This window comes from Pongo pygmaeus, chromosome 20, assembly GCF_028885625.2.
Source record: "Pongo pygmaeus isolate AG05252 chromosome 20, NHGRI_mPonPyg2-v2.0_pri, whole genome shotgun sequence".
NCBI classification, from domain to species: Eukaryota; Metazoa; Chordata; class Mammalia; order Primates; family Hominidae; genus Pongo; species Pongo pygmaeus.
In genome coordinates this window covers 39,736,850-39,748,378 of record NC_072393.2, presented here as the reverse complement: position 1 = coordinate 39,748,378, position 11,529 = coordinate 39,736,850, and the positions used below count along the sequence as shown (strand labels likewise).

Below are 11,529 nucleotides of genomic sequence, written 5' to 3'. Positions count from 1 at the left end.
GTAACTGGCTTTTCCCCTTGGGGAGGGTCCTCAGATGGTGTAAAGTGAGGAAGGGCCCCTGGCCCTGCCCTGCAGGGCCCCCACACCAGGCCTCCCCCATCTCTTCCTGTCTCTATCAGAGACAGAGGCAGCCACGTGCCCAGTCCCAGCAACAATCACACCCTCATATTCATATAATCACAGATCCCCACCCTACACAGTCACACACCCCAACAGCAGGTGCCACACACACACCCCACACGCTCCCACCAGTGCATTCCACTCACACACACACAATCCCATTCTCACATATGTGCTCCCAAGCCTCTTGCCCCACACACAACAGGACAGGCCACAGAGCAGGCTGAGAGTCTCAGAGGGCATGGACGCCTGCACCACACAGGGACCCACACAGGACCACGCCCAGCCAGGGGTCCTCGCCTGTACCGCAGCTGCCTGGATCCCGTGCCACAGGATGGGCTGGGGGTGGTCCTGAAATCACCTATGTGCCAGGGCTCTCTCTCACATGTGAAGTTTTTTCCACAGGAAGGTGCATGCTACACACAACACATAAGGCATTCTTGAGTTAAAGGAGAATTCCATTTATTCACTTTATCAAAGTACAATACCTGGGGTCCTCATGATGCCAACAGCCAATGCCAGACTCAAGGTGGAGTCTGGCCCTGACCCGCCTCTTGGCCTTCCCATTAGAGCCAGGAGAAAGGCAGCATGCCCAGCACCTCCACTACTGTCTCTTTAGCACAGTGGTGGAGTTTCTGGACAAGAAAACAGAGCCAGAAAAACAAGTAAGCCTTCTGAGGACCCTAATCCATAAAGCTCTACTGAGAGATGTAAAATAAAACTTCAGTGAATGGAGGAAACGCACCAGACCCTCAAAGCCAGGACTCAATATTAAAGGGTGTCAGCTCCAAATTAACATAGAATTTGAAAGCACTTCAAATCAGAATTCTAGCAAGTATTTTTTTCTTTCGTAATTTGAAATAAAAGTTCTTCACCAAATAAATGTGTAAGAATATTCAGTCCCAAACTAGTAAACTGGGAAAAGGACATTCACAGGCAACTCACAAAAGGGAAGCCCATGGCCAATGCATGCAAAAGATGCTGATTCTCACAGCTCATCAAATGCACACATTCAAATTATTTTCATCAAATTGATACAGACTTTGTTTTCTTATTGGCAATACCTAGGGTTGGTAAGGATGTGGGAAACGGTATTTTCCTATGATTGATGGGAACACTGCTTGGCACAGATGTTCTAGTGGGCAAGATGGCCATGTGCATCCAAAGGCAGGAACCCTTGGCCTGCCATTTTCACGTTCAGGTCTTGATCCTTGGTAAATAATGCAAGCCAGACCCAAACACTTAGCTACTTTTTTTTTTTTTTTTTTTTTTTTTTTTTGTAGAGACGGGGTCGGATATGGTTTGGCTCTGTGTCCCCACCGAAATCTCATCTTGAATTGTACTCCCATAATTCCCACGTGTTGTGGGAGGGACCCAATGGGAAATATTTTGACTCATGGGGGCAGTTTCCCCCATATTGTTCTCATGGTAGTGAATATGTCTCACGAGATCTCATGGTTTTATCGAGGGTTTCCGCTTTTGCACCTTTCATTTTCTCTTGCTGCTACCATGTACCTTTTGCCTCAAGCCATGATTCTGAGGCCTCCCAACCATGTGGAACTGCAAGTCCCATTAAACCTCTTTTTCTTCCCAGTCACAGGTATGTCTTTATCAGCAGCATGAAAACAAATATAGTAAATTGGTACTGGGAGTAGGGTGTTGCTGAAAACATACCCGAAAATGTGGAAGCGACTTTGGAACTGGGTAACAGGCAGAGGTTGAAACAGTTTGGAGGGCTCAGAAGAAGATAGGAAAATGTGGGAAAGTTTGGAACCTCCTAGAAATTTGTTTAATATTTGATAAAAATGCTGATAGTGATATGAATACTAAGGTCCAGGCTGATGTGGTCTCAGATGGAGATAAGGAACTTGTTGGGAACTGGAGCAAAGGTGACTCTTGTTATGTTTAAGCAAAGAGTGGTGGCATTTTGCCCCTGCCCTAGAGATTTGTGGAACTTTGAACTTGAGAGAGATAATTTAGGGTATCTGGTGGAAGAAATTTCTAAGCAGAAAAGCATTCAAGAGGTGACTTGGGTTTAAAAACATTCCATTTTAAAAGGGAAACAGAGCATAAAAAATTGGAAAATTTGCAGCCTGATGATGCAGTAGAAAAGAAACACCCATTTTTTGAGGAGAAATTCAAGCTGGCTACAGAAATTTGCATAACTAACAAGGAGGGGAATGTTTAACCCCAAGACAATGGGGAAAATGTCTCCAGGGCATGTCATTGGTCTCCCATCACAGACCCCGAAGCCTAGGAGGAAAAAATGGTTTTGTGGGCTGGACCCAAGGTCCCCATGCTGTGTACAGCCTAGGACTTGCTGCCTTGTGTCCCAGCCACTCCAGCCATTGCTAAAAGGGGCCAAAGTACAGCTCAGCCCATGGTTTCATAGTGCAAACCCCAAACCTTGTCAGCTACCATGTGGTGTTGAGCCTGCGGGTGCACAGAAGTCAAGAATTGAGGTTTGGGAACCTCCATGTAGATTTCAGAAGATGTATGAAAATGCCTGGATGCCCAGGCAAAAGTTTGCTGCAGGGGAGGGGCCCTCTTGGGGAACCTCTGCTAGGGTAGTGCAGAAGGCAAATGTGGGGTCGGAGCCCAAACACAGTATCCCTACTGGGGTACCGCCTAGTAGAGCTGTGAGAAGAAGGCCACCATCCTCCAAACACCAGAATGGTAGATCCACTGACAGCTTGCACAAGGTGCCTGGAAAAGCTGCAGACACTCAATGCCAGCCCGTGAAAGAAGCCAGGAGGGGAGCTATACCCTGCAAAGCCACAGGTGTGGAGCTGCCTAAGACAATGGGAACACACCTCTTGCATCACTGTGACATGGATATGAGACATGGAGTCAAAGGAAATCACTTTGGAGCTTCAAAATTTGACTGCCCCACTGGATTTTGGACTTGCATGGGTCCTGTAACCCCTTTGTTTTGGTCAATTTCTCCCATTTGGAATGGCCATATTTACCCAATACCTGTACCCCCATTGTATCTAGGAAGTAACTAACTTGCTTTTGATTTTACAGGCTCATAGGCGGAAGGGGCTTGCCTTGTCTCAGATTAGACTTTGGACTGTGGACTTTTGGGTTAATGCTGAAATGAGTTAAGAATTTGGGGGACTGTTGGGAAGGCATGATTGGTTTTGAAATGTGAGGACATGAGATTTGAAGGGGCCAGGGGCGGAATGATATGGTTTGGCTCTGTGACCCCACCCAAATCTCATCTTGAACTGTACTCCCTTAATTCCCACGTTTTGTGAGAGGGACCCAGTGGGAGAGAATCTGAATCATGGGGGCAGTTTCCCCTACACTGTTCTTATGGTAGTGAACAAGTCTCACAAGATCTGATGGTTTTATCATGGGTTTCTGCTTTTGCATCTCTGTCATTTTTCTCTTGCCGCCACCGTGAAAGTGCCTTTTGCCTCCCACCATGATTCTGAGGCCTCCCCAGCCATGTGGAACTGTAAATCCAATTAAACCTCTTTTTCTTCCCAGTCTTGGGGATGTCTTTATCAGCAGCGTGAAAACAGACTAACACAGGGTCTCACTGTGTTACCCCGGCTTGAGTGCACTGGCACAGTCATAGCTCACTGCAGCCTGGAATCCTGGCCTCAAGCAATCCTCCTGCCTCTGCCTCCCAGGTAGCTGAGACCACAGGCAGGAGCCAACCGCACCCAGATCTAACTGCCATATTGTTTATCACCACATGATTTATAAAAGCCAGGTCCAGTAGAAAAACAGATGATGTTTTGTAACAAATAAATCATTTAAATTTCCTAAATGTACCACAATGAGCGTATGTCATAGAAGAAAATTTTCACGTGGGAGTCATACTTACTTTTTTGAAAAGGAGAGCAAGGTCCTTGCACAGAAAATGTTTATACACCACCGTCACAGAGCAGATTTTACTAGAGGCGTCTCTCTAGATAACATCTCAATACAGATGGGTTGATGGGTGTTTCCTGGGGCCATGAGAAGCCTCCTGCAGCTCGGCGCTTCAGGACTCCTAGGAATTTCCAGTCCCAGAAGGCAGGGGGAGAGGCCTGGCGGGAGCGGAGGGACATAGCTGCTCCTGCATCCCAGGCTGAGCTGCTCCATACAGGGCAAGGAAGCAGCTACGGGGTTGGAGTCGGCCATCCTGGCCTCATCTCCAGGGTCCCGGCCACACAAAGTCAACACAAAGGTAACCTCAAATAAGAACATGTCCATGCAAAGGTACATGGGTCAACACACCTTTAAAAATAAAACCAAAGAGGCTTCTGCTTGCATAGGGTGGACTGGGACCTTCACTCATGTCCCCTCCTTCTGGTGACCAAACCAAGGCTAAGGGAGTATTGAAACTTCCCACCTCACAGGCCAGGTGCAGTGGCTCACACCTATAATCCTAGCACTTTAGGAGGCTGAGGCAGGCAGATCACTTAAGGTCAGGAGTTAGAGACCAGCCTGGCCAACATGATGAAACCCTGTATTCACTAAAAATATAAAAAATTAGCTGGGCGTGATGGCAGGTGCCTGTAGTCCCAGCTACTCGGGAGGCTGAGGCCGGAGAGTGACTTGAACCTGGGAGGCCGAGGCTGTAGTGAGCTGAGATCCTGCCACTGAACTCCAGCCTGGGCAACAGAGCAAGACTCCATCTCAAAAAAAAAAAAAAAAAAAAAAAAAAAAGTCCCACCTCACACTAACAAAGAGAATGAGGAGTGATCCTTAGAGGACCTGAGATTTCAACCACATGGAACAGGAGGAAGATGCTGTGACTGAAAGGGAGCTTGGTGGGTCTCAAGGGAAGGTGCTCCAAGGTGGAGTCAGGAAGAGGAAATCTATTTGCTCCTCAACCACCTACAGAGGCTGGGAATCAGGCTCTGCTCCAGGGGATGTGTGGGACCAGGACTGGAGGCTGAAGCCGTAGGATGGATTGAAATCTGTGCATCATTTATCATCTTCAGCAGGGAGCTCGGGCTTCCTCTGTGAAATAACCCAACAGCTTCTCCCATCACCACCACCATGAAAAATATCATCTGCCTAGTCCAAGTCTATAATGCAATGACTCACTCCTTACCCCATCCCCCTATGCAAAAGCCCATCCACTGACAAGCACTGTCCCAGACACCAGGGCTCCCCTCCAGGTCTCCAGCTCCCTGGTGACAAGACTGACAGACAAAACTAATGGAACCTGGTACCTAGAAGAGGATGAGAAGGATCCCCGTGAACCCTAGAGAAGACAAGGGGATGTGACCGGGCAGACCCTCAGGGGGCACAACACACAGATTCAACTGGCATCCAAAGGGGACAGTCAGGAATATTTTTTTTTTTTTTTTTGGTTTATGTTTGCTCTTTTGGACATCAAACACTGCATCCAAATATGAGCCATTCATCTTAAGACAACAGCTTTTGTCATAAGAATCCTGTTCTGATGTTTACAATTAACTCTGGACAACTTAAAACTTATTAGTGACACTGCTGTCTAATAATCAAATATTTCATTATAGGCTGAACATAATTTTTTTTTTTTTTTTTGAGACGGAGTTCACTCTTGTTGCCCAGGAGTGCAATGGCACGATCTCGGCTCGCCGCAACCTCCACCTCCCGGGTTCAAGTGCTTCTCCTGCTTCAGCCTCCGGAGTAGCTGGGATTACAGGCATGCGCCACCATGCCCAGCTAATTTTGTATTTTTAGTAGAGACAGGGTTTCTCCATATTGGTAAGGTTGGTCTCAAACTCCCAACCTCGGTGATCCACCCACCTCGGCCTCCCAAAGTGCTGGGATTACAGGCATGAGCCACCGCGCCTGGCCAGGCTGAACACAATTATTAAATGAAAAGAGCAAAGTTTCTCCCGCTCTTTCTTACCTTCAAACCAAACCAAAAAAGGAGTTTTCACGTGGAAAGAGCACCTACTTCAGGGAGACTCAATTTTTAACCAGTTTTATTTTTATTTATCTATTTATTTATTTATTTTTGAGATAGCATCTAGCTCTGTCACTCAAGCTGGAGTGCAATGGCACTCCAGCTCGGCTCACTGCAACCTCAGTCTCCCCAGTTCAAGCAATTCTCGTGTCTCAGCCTCCCCAGGACCACAGGTGCCCACCACCACACCTGGCTAGTTTTTGTATTTTTAGTAGAGACGGGGTTTCGCCATGTTGGCCAGGATGGTCTCGAACTCCTGACCTCAAGTGACCTATCTGCCGCGGCCTCCCAAAGTGCTGGAATTACAGGCATGAACCACCATGCCTGGCTGTTAACTAGTTTTATTAAACCCTACAAGCTCTAAAACACGAGACAAGGCTTTCCAGAGTAAATAGGATGATAAAAAGTTAAAATTCCCCGGAAGAGTCTGTTTTCACCAACTTCCAAAATGTGAGAGAGCCGATTTCTTTCTGTTTATTCTTTAAAAGGTTTGGCCTGCACCCTCAGTGCACACTGTGGAAGGACAGCCCCATAGTCACAAGGGCTGTTCAGGGACAGAGCTTCCCAGCCATCCAATCCACAGCCAGGAATCTTGACGGCAGCAAAAGAAAAGTCACTCATCACCTTCGAGAGAGGCTCCATGAGAGACACAGCCAACTTCTCATCAGAAACCATGAGCATCTAAACACGCGGAGTGCACATTCAGAGCACAGAAGAGAAAGGGAACTAGGCTGGGCAAGCTGATGGCAGGGCTGGTCCAGGGACAGGCTGGGACTCCCAGCCCCAATCTGTTCTCAGGGACAAGAAGTCCTGGCTGAGATCCACACAGCTCAGGAAGGTGGCGACCCCAGGCCATGGGTCCCGCTGAGGATGCCTGGAAATCCACATCAGCCCAGCTGGCTCAGGTGGAGATGGAGGCTCCGGGACAGTGTGGGATGGGAGGAGGGTGAGTAAACGCCAGGCCCGGTCCAGCGCCTCTCCCTGGCCTCCAGCCTGCAGCCCACCCTAACCCTTCCTCAGCAGGGCTGATAGTGGATGGGGGCACGGATGGCCCAGGTGCTGTCAGAGAAGAGGGTGAGCCAGATGTGTCCTGCATACCTGTGACAGGTCCCAGTGGCAGGAACTTCAGGCAGGAAGGCAGAGATCCCACACAGTCCCGTCACCATGGCAGGGCAGGTGCGTGACCCGGGCGGGTTCACGTGCGCAGCGTGGAGGGGAGTGTGTGCTGGGTGTAGGACAATGGGCGTGGCAGGTTGGGGGAGGCACAGGTGGGCGGGTGTGACAGGCACACAACCATCACTGCTGAGCACCTCCCTACAAAGCGCCAGGGGGCCCAGGGCGACCAGTCCTGAGGGCCCACAGGGGGCCTGGCATCCCTGGGGAATCCTTGGGCCCTGTGCCCTCCTGGCAGCCCTGTGACACATGCCCCAGGTCTGGGATGGTGGCCCAGCAATGCCCTCAGGGCCGGGGAAGTGGGTGGAAGGAGAGGAGCCGTGTCCACACTCCTCCTGAGTTTCCCGTGCACTCTCCAGGATCCCAGGCCATCCTGGGGTATCCGGCCAGGTACTAGGAACCTGGCGAGGGCCAGGGCTTGAGATAGGTGAGCTCCTTCCGCCACCTCAGGCCTCAGGGCCCCTCCCACCTCTGAGCCCCCATCCAGGCTGGCTCCCAGAATCCCCCACTATCCCCATGAAATGTGTGCACATGCCCCTCTCCCAGGTCCCCACCAGCCTCTAGGGAGCACGTCTGCCATGGGGGCGGGGTGGGGGCAAAGCCTCCAGAGCTGGGCTGGGTGGAGGCTGCAGGTGGCCCTGGTGCTCCCCCTTCTCTCAGACCTGTTCTTGTTCCCCACCCCAGGGCTCTCCTGGGCCCCACAGGCTGCACCTACTCCTAACCCTGCAGCCAGCAAAGCCCTCACCCCTCCCGTGTGTGACACCGGAAGTCCTTGCTGGCCGCCTGGCTAGATGAGGGCTGCCAGACACGGAGGAGACAGGACCCCATGATCAGGAAGGGCCTTCTCTCGGCCTCTGCTCACGAGCTGGAGACCAGCCTCAGGGTGGGGCTGGGTGGGAGGGGTGAGCACAGCCGCACCCCACCCCACTCACCCCAATCCCCAGTCACCCTCTGGCCCACACTGCTCCCCACACCTCTGCCTAGCCCTGCCCAGGTCCCATAAATCCTGCCCAGTGGCCCCTCCCCACCCAGCTCCCCAAGAGCAGTTCCACTTGGGATTGTCATGGTACCTGCAGCTCAGCAAGCTGACATCTGTGCTTCTCACCCCAACAGGGGCAGGGAGCCTAGATGAAGAAAGAATGAGGGCAGAGGGCACTACATGCCCAAGACCCACCCGCCCCAGGACCCTCCAAGAGGCCATCAGGGCGACGCCAACACACACACAGACACACACACACACACAAACACACACACAATTACACCCCACAGTCTGGTCACTTACAGGAGGTGAGCCTTTTCCACTTGTGGGTCAGGCCTCAGTGGGGTCACTGAGAACCCACCAAATCCTCCCAAATCATCCAGCATCAGGGCTCTGTTGGTCTCACTCCAGTTCAATCCCTCTCTCTCTCTCTCTCCCTGCAGCTTATCCTGTCTCCGTATCTTTCCCCCTCATTCTCGGAGTCACTCAGTCTCCCTCTTAAACAACAGGTCTCTCTCCCACTCCACCTCCCACCATCTCTCCCAATCTCTCTCATTCATTTTCTGAAATATTCAATCCCTTTCACACACAACTTTCTCCATCTCTCTCATTGATACACACACTCCCCCCATCCGTCTCTCTCTCTCTCGCTCTGTCTCACACACACACACACACGCACACACACACAGGCAGACTCAGCCCTCCAGGGTCTATGCCTCTGAGCTGAGCCCCACTGAGAGGCAGGCTTGTCTGGGGATTCCAGGGAGCACTCACGCCCACATGGGATGTGCCCATGTGGACAGCACTTGGCCCTTTATGTACCCACTGTGGATCCTTCACTAGGCAACCAGGCTGGACTTGGACCAGTGCGGGTGGAACGAAGCCAAGACCCTGAAGGCCAGGGCAGGGTCAGCTCCAGCCTCAGCACTCGCCCTAAACCAGGCACAGTGGAGAGGAGCGTGAGCTACCAGGCGGGCCCAGGCTGGAGAGCTCACTGCATAGCGGGGACAGGGATGGCAGGAGACTTGCCACTCAGACCAGGGAAGGATGACAGGGACCCCAGGCACAGGCGCAGGTGTCAGCAGAGACCACATCAGTGGGGGTCCCCTAGGGCAGGTGGGGGGTGGCACCCAGGGCTGGAGGGTCACAGGCCACTGGCATGGCTCAGCCCAGTTCTCACACAGCATCGTCCATCTCTATAACCATGGGGTCAGTGTCACCCCTGGGCATGAAATGGAGATACTGCTGTTGGCAAATGAGCTTAGAGAGCAGGGGCCAAGACTTGTGGGTGTCAAGTGAGGTGTCACAACTGGGGCCTGACTTCACAGTGACCAAGATGAGAAGGTTCTGAGGAGAAACAAACCCCGGGAGAGAGTGGCTCCCACGGAGGGAACTGCCATGCACAGCTCCCGGGGGAGAAGGTGGAGCAGCGGCCACCAGCCCTGATAGAAGGCAATGCAGGGCCCAGGGGCCCAGAAAGAAAGGGCAGAGTGTGGCCTGGTGAGGCCACTGCGCCAAGGGCCATGCAGTCCCTTGACTGTGACCTTTGACAAAGTGTGTTCCTTGGGTGGGGTTGGGGGGACTCCAAGCTGTGATGACTGAGGCCAGCTGGCAGGAGCATGCATGGTGACCGGGATGGAGCAGGGTTCAGTGAAGCAACCCCATGGATGTAAGCACAGGGCCCACCATGGCACACTCAAAGGAAGGGGAGGAGAAGGACCGGGTTGGCAACAAGGAGAAACCCGCTCAAAGCAGGTTTGAGGGAGGAGGCAGAGAGGACAGTTCAGAGGACAGCTTTGCAACTGACCAGTTTGAAGGCAAAGCAGCCCAGGCCAGGCGCGGTGGTTCATGCCTGTAATCCCAACACTCTGGGAGGCCAAGGTGGGCTTGCTTGAGGTCAGGAGTTTGAGACCAACCTGGCCAACATGCTGAAACCCTGTCTCGACTAAAAATACAAAAAGTAAGGCCAGGCGCAGGGGCTCACGCCTGTAATCCCAGAACTTTGGAAGGTTGAGGCGGATGGATCGCTTGAGGCCAGGAGTTCCAGACCAGTCTGGCCAACATGGTGAAGCCCCGATTCTACTAAAAATACAAAAATTAGCCAGGCCTGGTGGTGCACACTTGTAATCCCAGCACTTGGGAGGCTGAGGCAGGAGAACGCTTGAACGTGGGAGGAAAAGGTTGCAGTCAGCCCAGATCACGCCACTGCACTCCAGCCTGGGCGACAGAGCTAGATTCTGTCTTAAAAAAAAAAATAGCTGGGCGTCATGGGGCACACCTGTAGTCTCAGCTACTCGGGAGGCTGAGGCATCAGAATTACTTGAACCCTGGAGGCAGAGGTTGCAGTAGGCCCAGATCGTGCCAATGCACTCCAGCCTGGGCGACAGAACGAGACCCTGTCTCAAAAAAAAAAAAAAAAAAAAAAAAAAAAGCCGGGCGCGGTGGCACACACCTGTAATCCCAGCACTATGGGGAGGCTGAGGTGGGTGGATCGCCTGAGGTCAGCAGTTGGAGACCAGCCTGACCAACATGGTGAAACCCCGTCTCTACTAAAAATACAAAATTAGCCGGGCGTGGTGGCGTGCACCTGTAGTCCCGGCTACTCGGGAGACTGAGGCAGGAGAATTGCTTGAACCCGGGAGGCGGAGGTTGCAGTGAGCCAAGATTGCGCCACTGCACTCCAGCCTGGGTGACAGAATGACACTCCGTCTCAAAAAAAAAAAAACAGCTCAGCTCGCAGGAGAGAGCCAGCACCAGAGCCTCCACGCCTGGACTTTACTCTCTGGCCCCAGTGGGATCACCTCCTCCAAGAAGTGGCTCCTGGTCCTGCTGAAGGCCCCACTCTGAGATGCAGCGCTCTCCACGCTGTGGAAGTCCCTGGTTAAGGTTCCCTGACCGTCCCTGTACTTGCCGGCTCAGCCCACCAGGTGGCGCCCGCGCCATGCTTCGGCCCTGCTGGACTCCGGAGCCGCCACTTCCCTGCGGGCGCCTCCTGGTGTTCCCTTGGGCTCGGCCTGGACAAGCCAGCTGGTTCCCGGCGTGTGGCCCAGCCCCGCGAGTGATTCACAGACCTCACACCTGACGGTGGGGAAGGAAGGGGAGAGCAGCAGCCAAGAGGCGGGTCCAGGCTCTCCCAGGGGCGAGTGACTTCAGTCCAGATGTCCCCTGAACCCGTGGGGATTCCGCATCAGGACCAGGGCCCCCTACTTCCAGACCCCACATTCCCGTTAGTGTGTCCCGGGGAACACGGAGGGACCTCCACACTGCATTTCATGGGGCGGCCGCCCGTAACACCCGGACACACACGGAACCCCATACTACTCTAAAGTCTGAAAGGTGGACACACGTGGCGAGG

The 11,529-nt window shown here is 52.6% G+C and overlaps 1 long non-coding RNA gene across 1 annotated transcript; it reads right to left on the bottom strand.

Annotated features, from left to right (window-relative positions):
* Positions 1-6,039: 6,039 nt before the first annotated feature.
* On the bottom strand, positions 6,040-10,571 carry LOC134738815 (uncharacterized). The gene is made up of 2 exons (XR_010124898.1): positions 7,121-10,571; positions 6,040-6,918 (listed from the first exon to the last, which is right to left on the bottom strand). It is a non-coding gene; the product is annotated as an uncharacterized LOC134738815 (long non-coding RNA).
* Positions 10,572-11,529: the final 958 nt, after the last annotated feature.